The sequence below is a fragment of the Protopterus annectens genome, chromosome 4.part0 (assembly GCF_019279795.1).
Source record: "Protopterus annectens isolate FY-2018-M chromosome 4.part0, PAN1.0, whole genome shotgun sequence".
NCBI classification, from domain to species: domain Eukaryota; kingdom Metazoa; phylum Chordata; order Ceratodontiformes; family Protopteridae; genus Protopterus; species Protopterus annectens.
Window position 1 is genome coordinate 1816999544 of NC_056733.1, and position 14255 is coordinate 1817013798.

At 43.5% G+C, this 14255-nt stretch overlaps 1 protein-coding gene across 1 annotated transcript in view; it reads right to left on the reverse strand.

Moving 5' to 3' along the window:
- CDC23 (cell division cycle 23) overlaps positions 1–14255 on the reverse strand; it is a gene marked incomplete in the record, with an annotated part of 1734005 nt that overhangs the window by 601913 nt on the left and 1117837 nt on the right.

Consider the following 14255-nt stretch of genomic DNA (forward strand, 5'->3'; position numbering starts at 1 on the left):
ACTTAAAGCCAAGCTGTGCCACACTATTACTGAACTTGTTCAAAATGTTTGACAATAGGCAGATGAACCTTACTACTCTAGGACTAACTCAAATTCCCTTGAGTAGACTGCCAACTATTCTGAAAATCCTCATACTGACTTCACAGCAAACAAGGAAGTCATTGAGGGAGCCATCTTTGGTCCTCCCCTGTACATCATTTACATGAACCAAATGCAACTTTAATGCAATATTCTAGTGACACCACACTCCTCTGTAAATTTTGGTTATCATCTCTGCTCAATTTGCGCTCCAAAAAAAGGATTAAACACAGTAGAGTGGAGAAAACACTCAGATCCTGAAAATTAAAAGTCTGTCAAGCCTCTCCATTAGTAGTATAGAGAAGAGCGCTACTTACCCTAAATTCACCATTGACACTGCCAATGGAACCTAAAATGAATTCACATGACATATTTAGGCATAACCCTGGACTGCCCTTTCATATCAACATAATGGTGAAAACATGTACAGCTGCTTGGCTGCCTACATTCAGCCAAAAACTATTATCTCACATTAGGCACAAATCTGTCACACATTCTCTCTAAATCCTCTGTGATTCAGTGATCCTAAGTCTCTGCTAATCTAGTTACAAAACATTCTCAGCAGTAGATGTCTACTAGCACCTTTCACAGCTCACCATTGCAGTCTCTTCTCTACCCTAAACAGGCAATCTTTCTGAAAGACTACATCTACAGCTCCTTATCTTGTCACACAATTGTATTTACATCTAACCTATCCAAATCTACCTTGTCTTCTTACATAACACTTCTCCTCAAAGCAGCACATCCAAAAATGTAGGTGCTATAACCACTAAGGGGTTATCATACATGCAGCTATGTCAATGACATCTAGAATGTGCCACCTTGGAAAGCACAAAGCTGTAACACTTAACTTTTATTCAAAAACAAGTCCCCATCTTACCTCATAGATACAAAAGGCAAAAAATGTATCAGTCACAAAAAAAGACTCTTTGACCCTATTTTAATTTTTACTTTTTATCTTGCATACTCTGCTGCTTTGTGCATTACAAACATCCACTACACTGCTCACAAGAATAAAACATTTGTTTTAGCCTGGTTACCTGTTTTACACAATTTTAACTGGTGTTTTCCAATGTCTCCTGTCGGCAGAACATATGCATACTCTTATACCAATGGTCATATCAATACATCTAATTTTACAATCAAGTGCACAAAAGCTTAGTTTCAAATACTCCAAACAGTAATGTCTCCCTTCTCCTCATCAATTCCCTTTTTCCTTTTTTATATGGGGTTGGGGTACTGCATCAACTGTTACCACCTCTCCCGATTCAATTCCAGCTTTCCTCAAACAATCTATCCATCTCTTGGCTGGATTGTCCTCATCTCCTCTTTTCTTCCTTTCTGCCCCCTAAATTTGTTTTATTAAATCAACTTCTACTTTCCTGGGCATGTGACTGAATTGCTGCTATCCATTCGCTTTGACCTGGGGCTACTCTGGCTTCAAGTCTGAAATCCTTATTTCTTCATCTGTCCCACAGTATGCATTCTACTGGCCATCTGAAGCACTATCTACATCACCTCAAGCTTCCTCAGCTGCTCCTCCTTCTGAGGCATACAGAAGCACTGGTTGAGAAATGATGTTATGAACACCTTACGTTTGACTTTCCTCTGTATTCTGTCACACATTACCCCTGACACTTTGTGCAAGCTGGCAACGGTACCTCTGATTCTAGCTTTGACATTATCATTCTAATTTCTCTTTTCCTCAACCACACCTCCCAGACACCTGAAGCTCTTATCCTGTGTCATTATGTTCCCTACCATAGTTTTCAGTTTCTTCAGACTTTCTCATTTCCTGCCAGGATCGTGGTCTTGTCTAGACTCATTGCAAGTCCACATACCTTTTTCAGTCCTCCATCATTTGCTGCAGTTCCTGTTCAGAGTCTGCAGCAGTGAAAAGAAATCCACAAGCAGTAGCTTTGATGATCTGTCTCCTCCAATCTGCTTGCTTTAATAACAGGAGTAGGCTCACATTGGAACTCTGGTGTATACCTACCCCCCCCCAGGTGATGTCTTGTTGGTCAAAATGCTGTTATTTTTGGTTGACTTTTTTAAGGTTGAATGGCAAGATTGAACAATTTCTCTGATATTGCTCTAGTGTCATGTGATCTTGGAACTGGTATATTTAAGCAGCATACAGTATGAAGGATGGGTAATATTGTACTTCAATGGGTAGAATGATATCTCTACTTTCCTCCCTGTTATACATTCTTGGAGTTGGCATATTTAAACATATAAAGATATATATATATATATATATATATCTTTGTATATTCACTGTTGCAGTCGTCGGCCTGAATTCCAAAGTCCTGGTCCGGCGTTGGTTGCTGTCACCTCTTCCCTGATGTCAGTGTGCCAGGGGTATATAAGATGCAGCTGACGCCATTTTCTTCAGTTTTTCTTGCCCAGATGTCAGGTGCCCCCAAGAAGGTAGGCAATACATATTGCTTATAAAAACATACAGTAAAATAAAACCAATACCTTCATCTACAAGCAAATACACCACATGGAGGGTGGGTAACCTGGACTGCAACAGTGAATACACTCTAACATCTACATTTATGGCAGGTACACAACTGCACTATGTTCATCGTGTTTCACTGTTGCAGTCATTACACTTGGATTGAATCCCAAAGCTGAGGTAGGGCGGTTGGGTCTAAATAGGATTAGGAGTGGCTATGAGGCCCTGCAGAACTGCAGTGGCAAAGCCTGCTCTAGATTTATGAATAAAGAGGTAAGTGATAATGCTTGGTAAAGGTGTGCACTGAACTCAAGTTGCAGCCTCCAAAATTTCCTTGGTTGGTACTCCTCTGAAAAAGGCTGCTGAAGTGGCTGCTGCCCTGGTAGAATGTGGCCTAATATTCTTAGACACTGACTTGCCATGCTGTGCACAGCAGAGACTAATAAAGTGTCCTATCCATTTTAAAACAGTCTGCTTTGAGATAGCCTTTCCTTGTGATCCTGCAGCATATGCTACAAACAGTTGCTCAGTTTTTCTGAAAGCTTTTTTTTTGTCCAAGAAGAAGAGTAGCTGCCTGTGTACGTCCAAAGAGTGCAGAAGTCTCACCCCTTTATTCTGGGGATTTGGATAAAATGTTGGCAAATTAATGGTTTGGTTAACAGCCACACTGGATACAACCTTTGGCATAAATGTTGGGTTTGTCCTCAGAGAAACCCTGTCCGGATGAAAAATTATAAAGGGTTCCACTGCCATTAATGCCTGTAACTGAGAGACTCTTCTTGCTGAAGTTACTGCTAGGAGCAGAGCAGTTTTCCATGATAAGAATTTTATATCAGCTGTATTGGCTGGCTCAAAAGGAGGCAGTGTGAAATTTTCCAAAACAAAGTTGAGGTCCCATGTAGGTATTGGTGCTCTCCTTGGGGGTCTTATGTTTTTTGCCCCTCTGAGGTACTGTCTTAGCAGTGGATGAGAGAAAATAGAAGGTTCCGTATTGTAATGAGCTGAAATGGCAGAGGCATGGATCTTAATTGATAAGGATAGGCCTTTGTCCAGCATCTCAGTTAAGTATTGTAAAATCTAAGGAATATTTGGAACAAGTGGTTCAAGTCCTTGTACCTGGTTCCAAGCACAGAATCTCTTCCATTTTTCTGCATAAGATTTCCTGGTGCTGGGCCTCCTGGCTTCCAAAATGACATCCATAACAGCTTTAGAGAGAGGTGTGTTCTGAGTAGCTATATTTGCCATGCAGCTAGATTTAAGGTTCTGAGATGGCTGTGCAGGATCTGATTGTTTTGTTGAGTCAGAAGATGAGGAATTTGAGGTAAAGTCCAGGCTGGGCCTTGACAAGCTCTTTAGGATTGGGTACCAGTGCTGGCGTGGCCAGTCTAGGGCAATCAGAATCATTTTTGGCTTCTCTTGTCTGACTTTTAGGAGTACCTTGGGAAGGAGAGGCAGTGGTGGAAAGGCATAAACTGCTAGGGTTTTCCAGCTGAATGATAGAGCATCCACTTTTCATGCTTGTGAGTGATAAGTCCTTGTGCAGAATCTCTGTAGTTGGCAGTTGTGAGGGGAGGCAAAAAGATCTGTCTGGGCATCCCCATTTCCTTATCATGCTGAAGACCTGTGGATCTAGTTTCCACTCGTGAGGGTCCATGAGGTTTCTGCTTAGTTCATCTGCCAGAGTATTTTACTTTCCTGGCAGGAATTGTGCCTGCAGATGTACTTGATAGGTCAGTGCTGTGTTCCACAGAGTCATGGCTTGCCTGCAGAATGGGTTGGAATGTGTGCCCCCTTGCTTGTTTCTGTACCACATAACTGTACTATTGTCAGTCTTTACTAATAGTTGTCCTGGATGTAGTAGATCCTTGAAGGCTGTCAGGGCATTCTGTACAGCTAGCATCTCTTTTTGATTGATATGAAGATGCATTTGGTCCGCGGGCCACGTGCCCTGAATACATTTTCCTGCCCTGTGTGCCCTCCAGGCATAATCCGATGCATCTGTTGCTAATGTCTACCTGACTGTGGGTAAAGTGAAAGGCTGTCCCTTGTTGTGGTGACAGGCTAGTGCCCACCATCGAAACTCCTGTTGCAGGCAGGGAATAAGAGTTATTGTTTCCAGGCTGTGGCAATGTTGAATCCAAACACTTTTTAGATACCATTGTAGCTTCCTCATATGCAGTCTTGCACATAGAATTAGTAGAATGCAGGAAGCCATACAGCCCAAAGCCTGCAGAGTTTTTCTTGCAGGTAGCTGGGTCTTTGTTGCCATCATTTGAAAGTAATGAGTCAGTTGCCTTTGCTTGTCTAGCGTGAGATAAGCCATCTGGGCAGTTGTATTTAAGCATGCACCCAGGAATATTATCTCTTGAGAGGGCATTAGTTTTTATTTCTTTTCGTTTACTGTGTACCCTAGGCAAATTAATAATCTTTTACAAACGCCAGATGCTTTAGCAGAATGTCCTTGCTCTCTCCTTGAATAAGGCAGTCGTCCAAGTAGGGATATATTTGAATTCATTTTTGTCTGCAAAATGCAATTACTGGTACCAGGCATTTTGTGAAGACCCTGGGCGCAGTAGATATGCCAAAGGGCAGTACAGACAATGGGTAATGCATTGAGCCAGCTATGAATCTGAGGTATCTTCTGCAAGATTGTCTGATTGGGACATGCAGGTATGCCTCTTTGAGGTCCAAAGTTACTAGCCAAGCCTTTTTGCCCAGCATGGGTAGAAGTTGCTGCAGTGTCAACATTTTGAATTTTGGAACGTCCAGGAAAGTATTTAGAGTATTGGTCTCCAGGCTTTGTCCTTTCTGGGTACCAAGAAAAGTAGAGTAAAATCCTTGCCCCTGTTCTTGTTGTGGTACTTTTTGAATAGCCCTCATGTCCATGAGGGCAGAAATTTGTTTTTGTGCCTCTGCCCATTGATTTGGTGGCAGGTCTGGCATAACTTTTGACCTTGGTAGGGTGTGAAAGTGGAACCTGTAACCCTGAAAAACAATATTCAGTACCCATTTGTCCTGGGTGATCATGTGCCACTTTTGTGAGAAAAGTGCTGATTTTCCCTCTAAGGGTGCTACCAAAAGGTAAGTGCTTGGCATTTGTAGAGGAAAGTCATTGGGACTGTTCCCTGTAAGGTTGTGATTTGTCTGCTCCATCTTTGGGGGCTGAAGCACCCCATTGTTTGGGTCTGTATGAGCCTTGGGGCTGAGATCTGCCTCTTGGGTGTCTGCATCTGCGTCTTTGTGGCCTGCCTGACACTGGAAAGGACCAATTTTTTGTAGGCCAGTTCCTGCTAAATCTAGGTGGCTGAACCCGTAAGAAATCCTTTACTGTCTGCATTGATTTTGCTTTAAGCGCCATTTTCTTTAACACCTCTTCTGCCTTAACATCAAACAAAGTATCATGCTGTAATGGAGCATCCAATAATTTTGCTTTAACATGATCAGGTAAACTCTGTTCTTTTAACCAAGCATGCCTTTGAATGACAGAACCTGTAACAGCGGCTCTGTAAGATGCCTGTAATGAATCAAAACCACATTGCAAAGTATGCTTTCCCACTTGTTCAGCTGCATGCAATAAATCCTGCATTTCCTTGTTCTCAGGACATTCAGGGCTTGTAAGCATTTTCTGTTTTAGCAAAGACATTAGGTATTGTTGATATTTAAGCATATGAAACTGGCAGTTTAAAGCCCTTACAGCTAAAGTAGCAGAGGTGTAAACTTTTTCCCCCCATCTGTCCAGTGCTCTAAAATCCCTATCAGAGGGAACAGGGATTTTTTTTGCAGTGGAAGCCTTGACTCCTTTGTGACCATGAAAAATAGTTTCTGGATCAGCAGCAGGGTTTTTATAAAGAAATTTATGAGAATCTGGAACTCTGTAGTACCTACCTGGCTTAACTGGTGCAGGGGGTAAAGAATCAGGAGTCAAACTGGATTCAGAAAAAACAACAACAATATCTAGTACAGGGGGGTAGCAAGAGGCCTGTGCTGAGGCAGTAAAAGAAAGTCTCTGAGCCTTTTCTTGGATTCTGAATAATCCTGGCTCTCCCAATGGAAATGTTCCCTCATGGTGTGCAGGGTTTCCCCATAGTCCTCAGGAGGAGAGGCTGAAGGGATAGATTCTTCAGCATCAGAGTCCTCATAGGGAGGAAGAGAATATCCCTGCTCTGAAGAGGAATCAGAAGAAATAGAAACCTGATCGGAGGAGTCATAGTCAATGTCTTGCCTAGGCCTTTTATCAGGAGGGGGATGGGAACCCCTGATCAAGTAATTAGGTCCTCGGCCATTTTGAGCATCTGTTTCTTTGGCATGGATGCCTGTCCAGGAGAATGCTGTACTTGTTTCTTTGTCTTTAAAGGTGTTTTAGACTTTGCCTTGGCTGCTGAAGAGGTCTTGATAGTAAGCTGTGTAGGTCTGAAAAGACCCTCAGAAGCCGATGCCTGCTCAGCGGCTCCGGACCCATCTGAGGGAATTTTTCCGTAGGCCCAATACCTTGAGTTTCCAGAGGCCTAGCTGTCTCCATGTGGGAGTTGGAGGTGGCCTGTGGCTCTGAGGTAGCAGGTGTCAGGGGCTGCGAAAGCACCTCACTGAAAACCAGCGACTGGCCTAGTAGAGGCTTCATCAGTTTTGGACCTCGGATGCCTGTCTTTTTCTTTGTCCTTGCGCTTTTTATGGACTCCGGTCGTTGGTTGTTCCGACGGCATTATATAGTTAAACCTTCGGCCAAAGTAATGAAAAGCAAAATCGAACAGACGCTTAATAGTGCGTTGGTTGAATCTAGCACAAAACTGACAACTAGCAACATCGTGGTCAGGGCCTAGGCAAGGAATACAGTAAGAATGAAAATCCTTATGAGGTATTTGCTTCCCACAAGAAATACAACAGTTAACTTTTACTGACATCAAACTGGAGCAAGAAAAAGTTTCCCCAACAGGGTACTTAGCTTTATTAAAGACTTCAGATATGAAATTCAAATTTGAAAATCTCAGGAGTCGGCTGACCGGCACTTGCGAACTGCTTTTGCTTACAGCACCGCGCGGCAAGAAAGACTGAAGAAAATGGCGTCGGCTGCATCTTATATACCCCTGGCGCACTGATGTCAGGGAGGAGGCGACAGCAACCGATGCCGGACCAGGACTTTGCAATTCAGGCCGACTGCGGGTAGCCTGCCAGCAAGATAACCCAAGTGTAATGACTGCAACAGTGAAACACGATGAATATATATATATATATATATATATATATATATATATATATATATATATATATATATATATATATATAGAGAGAGAGATATATAGATATATATATATATATATATATATAGATATATATATATATATATATATATATATATAGATATATAGACAGATATAGACAGATATATATATATATATAGATATATATATATATATATATATAGACATATATATATATATATATATATATATATACACACACACACACACACACACACACACACACATATATAGGTTCATAGGTGTTTACTAGGCTAATGACCACAAGGGCCTTTTTAAGCCTAGCCATGCATCCCAAATCTCTGAAAAGTTCTGATAGCTTTGATAAGTGTAAGCATGGGCCTGGGAGATGAACCAGAGACATAGGTGCCAAAATAGGGATGAATTTCTGGTTTCCCATCCAACTGTCCAAGTTGCACTTGAATTGGGTTAGGGAGGAACTCTGCTTCCCATGGATGGGGAGCCTGTAACATAGATGAGGTAGTCTCTGGGATACATACCTATCTCTCCAGCAGGTCCTATTTATATCACAGGCAATGTTAAAGTCTTTAGAACGGGTAATTCTTGTGATGTTTGTTTTGTGGATATGCCGGAGGTCCATCAGAGTGGGGTCTAACAATGACCTGTATGCCAGGCATAGATCTCCCCTCAAAAGCCTTTAGGAGACAGAATACAGGGATTGGGCCTTGAGGTGGTCTGCAGAGGACACATTACTTACACCTGTATTCTTTTAGTGAGGAACCTCTGTGGACATTCCATTTGCTGGATATGCCTGGTTAGGTACATACCAAAGGGGGCACTGTACTCAGTGATAGGTCTGATGAATGATAGGTGTGATGAAAACAGATAGACAGACACAAGTATAAACAAAAACACACGGGTTGAAAACTGTAATTTGACAAGATCATGATACACTGGGGACTGGTGTTTTCCCCCGCCTCACTGTAGTATGAGTTGGTGCGTGTGTGACTATATACATGTTTGATTATATAACTTTCAGGGGGGGGGGCACCTGTCAGTGCTTACTAAACAACACACCACTTATTCAGCTTTATCACTGTCACTACTGAAGCACACCACCTGCCCAACAATCACTGAAAAAGCCACTTTCTGCAGCTATGCTCTCAAAATTTCTTAATGTGAGCACTTGTTTTCTCCTTGCTGATAGACTCCCATTCCTTTTTTCCTATCTTCTGAGGTCACAAAATTAAGGTCACAGTCTAAACAGAACCAGATTTACCCCAGGCTACATCAAAGAGCCTTTTCCAAACTTAGCCTTGCTACCGGGAGATATTTTTTTTTGCCCAGAAACATCTTACTGTTCTTGCGAGCTTTAAAAAAGCTCTACTCTTATCTTCTTCAAGCCACCTTAGTTCCACAGTTTCCCGTAAGCTGAGTAAAGGTCAAAGACCATCACAATTGATATTCAAACCAAACTAAGTATCTAAAGAGCTTCTTAAATGATTTTAGTGAATTACATTTCCTTATTTGTAATGGTGGTCCGTCCAACGTGCAAATGCTCAACCAGTGATGTTCCTTCTTAATATTCCACCAAACTACATTTTTCCCATCTGAACACAGATCACCACAGCAGACATGTTATACTTGCTAAGCTGAAATTTGTAAAGCTGTTTTGCAAGTTACCCTTGCTATATTTCGATGGATTATTATAATCCTGTGCTGCATTTGGGCTGTTTCTAGCTCAACTGAAAATGTAAAGCTGTCATTAATGTTTCTCTGGATTACTGTTGAGTCAGTAATTTTTTTTTTAACACAACTGAGTAACTGATATGAAAAAAGTACAGTTGTGTACACTTACCATAAATGTAGATGTTAGAGTGTATTCATTGTTGTAGTCATCACATTTGGGTTATCCCTGCCAGGGTAGCCCTCGCCCGGCCAACAGAGACTTTGTATTTCTGAGTTGGTTGCTGTCGCTTGAAGACTGACGTCAGGTCGTCAGTAGTATAAAGTAAGGCAGCCGATGCCATTACATCAGTTTTTTTTGCCCTAACCTGTCAGGAGCCCCCATGTAGAAGGCCAAGTTCTGGTGGAAGAAACCTCACCAGTGGAAAATAAATACCAAAATGTCCCTTCTAAGTTAAGGAGAATCACAAGTTAGAAAAGTAACAAAAGGAGAAAGAAGAAAGGGGGATGGAGGGAGGGAAACCAGGGCTGCAACAGTGAATACACTCTAACATCTACATTTATGGTAAGTGTACACAACTGTACTATGTTCTTCACATTTCACTGTTGCACTCATCACATTTGGGTTGATTCCCAAAGCTGAGGAAAAGGGTGGAGGCAGTCAATGCAACTAGGAGCTGGCTAGGATGCCCAGCAAGACTACAAAGGCAAACCCTGCCCCAGATTTGGAGAAGAGAGGCAGGTAGTAATGTTTGGTAAAAGTGTGAACAGATGTCCAGATGGCAGCCTTCAAGATGTGCCTGGTGGGGACTCCTCTGAGGAAAGCTGCAGAGGTGGAGGCTGCTTTGGTGGAGTGTGTCCTGACCCCCCCTTGGGGGAGGATTTCCATGCTGTTTGTAGCAGAAATGCATGCAGTGTGCTATCCATTTAGAAATTGTTTGTTTTGAGATGGCTTTACTTTCTACCCCTGTAGTAAAGCTAACCAGCAATTGATCAGATTTTCTGAAGGATATGGTCCTGTCTAGATAGAATCGGAGCGGTCTGTGCACATCTAGAGAGTGAAGAATCCTTTCCCCCCTGTTCTGGGGATTGGGAAAAAAAGGTGGGCAAATGAATAGATTGGTTTAGAGCCACACTGGAAACCACTTTGAGCATGAATGATGGATTGGTTCTGAGGGTACCCTGTCTGCATGGAAGATGAAGGGTTCCACAGCCATGAGTGCTTGCAGCTCAGACTCTTCTGGCTAAAGTGATGGCCAGAAGGAATGTTTTCCAGAAGAGAAATTTTAACTCTACAGAAGTAGCCGGTTCGAAATGGGGCAGGGTGAGCTTTTCCAAAACAAAGTTAAGGTCCCAAGCTGGTGTTGGTGCCCTTCTGGGTGGCCTCAAGTTGCTAGGCCCTCTGAGGAACTGTTTGATCAAAAGGGTATGAGAAAAGGGGGTGCTCAGTGGGGAAATGAGCAGAAATAGCAGAGGCATGAAGTTTTATAGAGGATCGAGAGAGGCCACTGTGTAGTAGGTCAGCTAAGTAATCCAGGATGAGAGGGAAGGAGGGCTGTGCCATATTGTCTCCCTTAGCCTGGATGCAGGACATTTTCCATTTGTCAGCATAAGACTTCCTGGTGCTAGGATGTCTGGCCTCATGGATAACATCCAGAACCTGTTTACTGAGGTTGGCAGACTGGTTCGGGGTTAGGGAATAAACCAGGCTTCCAAATTGAGGGTCTGCAATTGGGGATACAGGAATTCCTCTTCACTCTGGGTCAGGAGATTTGGAATCTGAGGCAGATGCCATGGGGGTACCGGGGACAGGCTGCGCATCAAAGGGTAGCAGTACTGCCAGGGCTGGTCTGGAGCAATAAGAATGGTCCTTGGTTTTTCCTCCCTTAATTTGTGCAGTACCCTAGGGATGAAAGGGAGGGAAGATAAGGCATAGACCAATAGACTGACCCCAGGGAAGGACAGGGCATCCACTTTCAAGCCATGCAATGATACTCCCTTGGTGCAGATATTTCTGAGTTGATGGCTGGTGTAGGAGGCAAAGAGGTCTACCTTTGGGATTCCCCATTTCTGAGTTATTATGGTTAAGGTACATCTGTTGAATTGCCACTCATGTGGGTACAGAAGATTTCTGCTTAATTGGTCTGCCAGAGAGCTGAGAGAGCCTGGTAGGAATTGTGCTAACAGGTGTAGTTGCATGACAGAGGCTGTGTGCCAAAGGATCATGGTCAGCCACCATAGAGGATAGGAGTGAGTCCCTCCCTGCTTGCTGATGTACCACATCACAGTATTGTCTGTTTTGATCAGGAGAGCCCCTGGAGAGAGAAGGGGCTTGAAAGCTATCAAGGCATGATGCACAGCCATCATCTCTTTTTGGTTGATGTGCAGAGAGATTTACTGTTGGCTCCACTGGCCACTTATGCACCTGCCGTCCAGGTGTGCACCCTAAGCATAGTCTGATGCATCTGTGGTGAGGGTCTGGGTGGCAGGGGGTGGGGAGAAAGGTATTCCCTTGTTGTGGGAGCATATTGCTGCCCACCAAAGAAAATCTTTTCTGAGGCAAGGAATTATAGGTGGAAAAGTTTCCAGGTCTTGAGAGTGCTGGAACCAAAGGCTCTTTACGTACCATTGAAGTTTCCTCATATGCAGTCTGGCATATGGAATGAGTAGTATGCAAGATGCCATGAACCTCAGAGCTTGGAAGATCTTCCTTGCAGTTAGCTGGGGCCTGGTGGCTAGTTGACAGAAGTAGCTTGTCAGGAAAATTTGTTTCTCTGGAGTAAGGAATGCCATCTGGGATGCTGTTTCCAGACTTGCTCCCAGGAAGATTATCCTTTGGGTAGGCACCTGTTTGGATTTCTTTTCATTGACTGTGTGCCCTAGGGAAGTCAGAAGGGTCTTTACAAAGGTCAGGTGCCTGAGCAGCTTTTCTTGGCTGTCTGCCTGAATAAGGCAGTTGTCTAAGTATGGGTAAATCTGAATATTTCTTTGTCTACAAAAGACAATGGCTGGAGCCAGGCATTTTGTGAAAACTCTGGGAGCAGTAGATAAGCCAAAGGGAAATGCAGAGAACTGAAAGTGTTGAGATCCTGCCCTGAAGCGGAGATATTTCCTGCACGATTCCCTGACAGGAATGTGGAGGTAGGCCTCCTTTAGATCTAAGGTGACTAACCAAACATCCTTGGAGAGCACGGCTGCTCATTTTGAATTTTGGGATCACCAGGAAGGTGTTTAGAATGGATAGATCGAGGAAAGGGTGCCAGGTGCCCTCTTTTCTGGGCAGCAGAAAAAGTCTGGAGTAGAATCACTGGCCTATCTGTTCTGCAGGAATGTGCTTTATTGACCTCATAGAGAGCAGGGAAAGGATTTGGTTTTGAGATTCTGCCCACTGATTTTGTGGTAGATCTGGGAGCCCTTTTGGCGTTGGAAGGGGGTGAAGGAAAATTTGTATACCTGTGAGACAATTTTCAGAACCCATTGGTCCTTGGTAATGGTGGTCCACGTGCTTGAGTGAAATGAGAGTTTTCCTCCTAGGGGTAAGTGAAGGTGAGCAGAGGGAGGAGGTGAGTCATTGTGAGTTCTTACCATAAGGGGGTGGCTTAGAACTCCCTGGTTTAGAAGTGCAGGTAGTCCACTGCTTAGATCTCTGCATTCCCTGGGTCTGTTGGTGGTGGTGGGGGGTCTGCTTCCATGGGGCCTCTACTGGGATGGTTTACTGGGAGCAGGAAAGGACCAGTGTTTGGAAGGACAATGCCTGCTGAACCTGCAAGAAATCCTTAATAGTTTGCATAGATTTTGCTTTTTCTGCCTTCTTTAAAACCTTTTCAGCCTTAGTGCCAAATAAGGTATCTTTGTGCAAGGGGGCATCCAACAATTTAGATGTGACAGTCTGGCAGGGGCTGTTCTTTAAGCCATGCATGCCTTCTAATGACGGATCCAGTGACTGCTACCTTGCAAGAGGCTTCTAGGGCATCAAAACCACAGTGCAAAGTGTGTTTAGTTACTTGACTTACAGAATGCATTAACTTTTGTAAATCTTTAGATTCTGCCCAAGCAGGAAAGGAAGACATTTTTTGTTTTAGTTCCAAGGTATGTTGCTGATATTTCAGAATATGGAATTGACAATTTAGTGCCCTGATAGCAAGAGTAGCTGAGGTGTATACTTTTTTACCCCATCTGTCCAATGCTCGGGAATCCCTGTCTGAGGGGGTGGGAGTCTTAGCCGAGGTTGCTTTAATCCTTTTTGGCCCTTGAGAAATTACTTCAGGGTCAGCTTTAGGATTTCTAAATAGATGTGTGTGTGAGTCAGGGATTCTATAGTACCTGTCTGGTTTTCTGGGAGCAGAAGGAGGGGTGTCAGGAGTCAAGCTGGATTCAAAGAAAACATCCTCCACAACATCCAGGACTGGGGGGAAGGCTAAGGGTCTGTGTTGTGGAAGATCTAAGAATTCCCAGAGTCTCTTTTTAGACAGAGGGTAGTCCCGACTCTCCCATTGGAAATGCTCCCTTAAGGTATGCAGGGTTTCCCAAAGGAAAAATCCTCTGGGGGAGAGGCTGAAGAAATGGCATCCCCTGCATCAGAATCCTCATAAGTGGAGAGGGATTGCATGTCTTCATATTCAGATGCATCAGATTCATCTGACTCTTGTTCAGACAAAACTACAGGGGACAGATCTCTTTTCCTTTTGGAGAGGGTAGTTTGGCTTTCCCTGATTAGCAAAAGGTCTTCTGCCATTTTAAGCATTTGAGAATGAGGCAAGGTACTAGGAGCTTGAGAGTGGGTCATTGGTTTCTTGGGTGTGGTTCGTACCCTG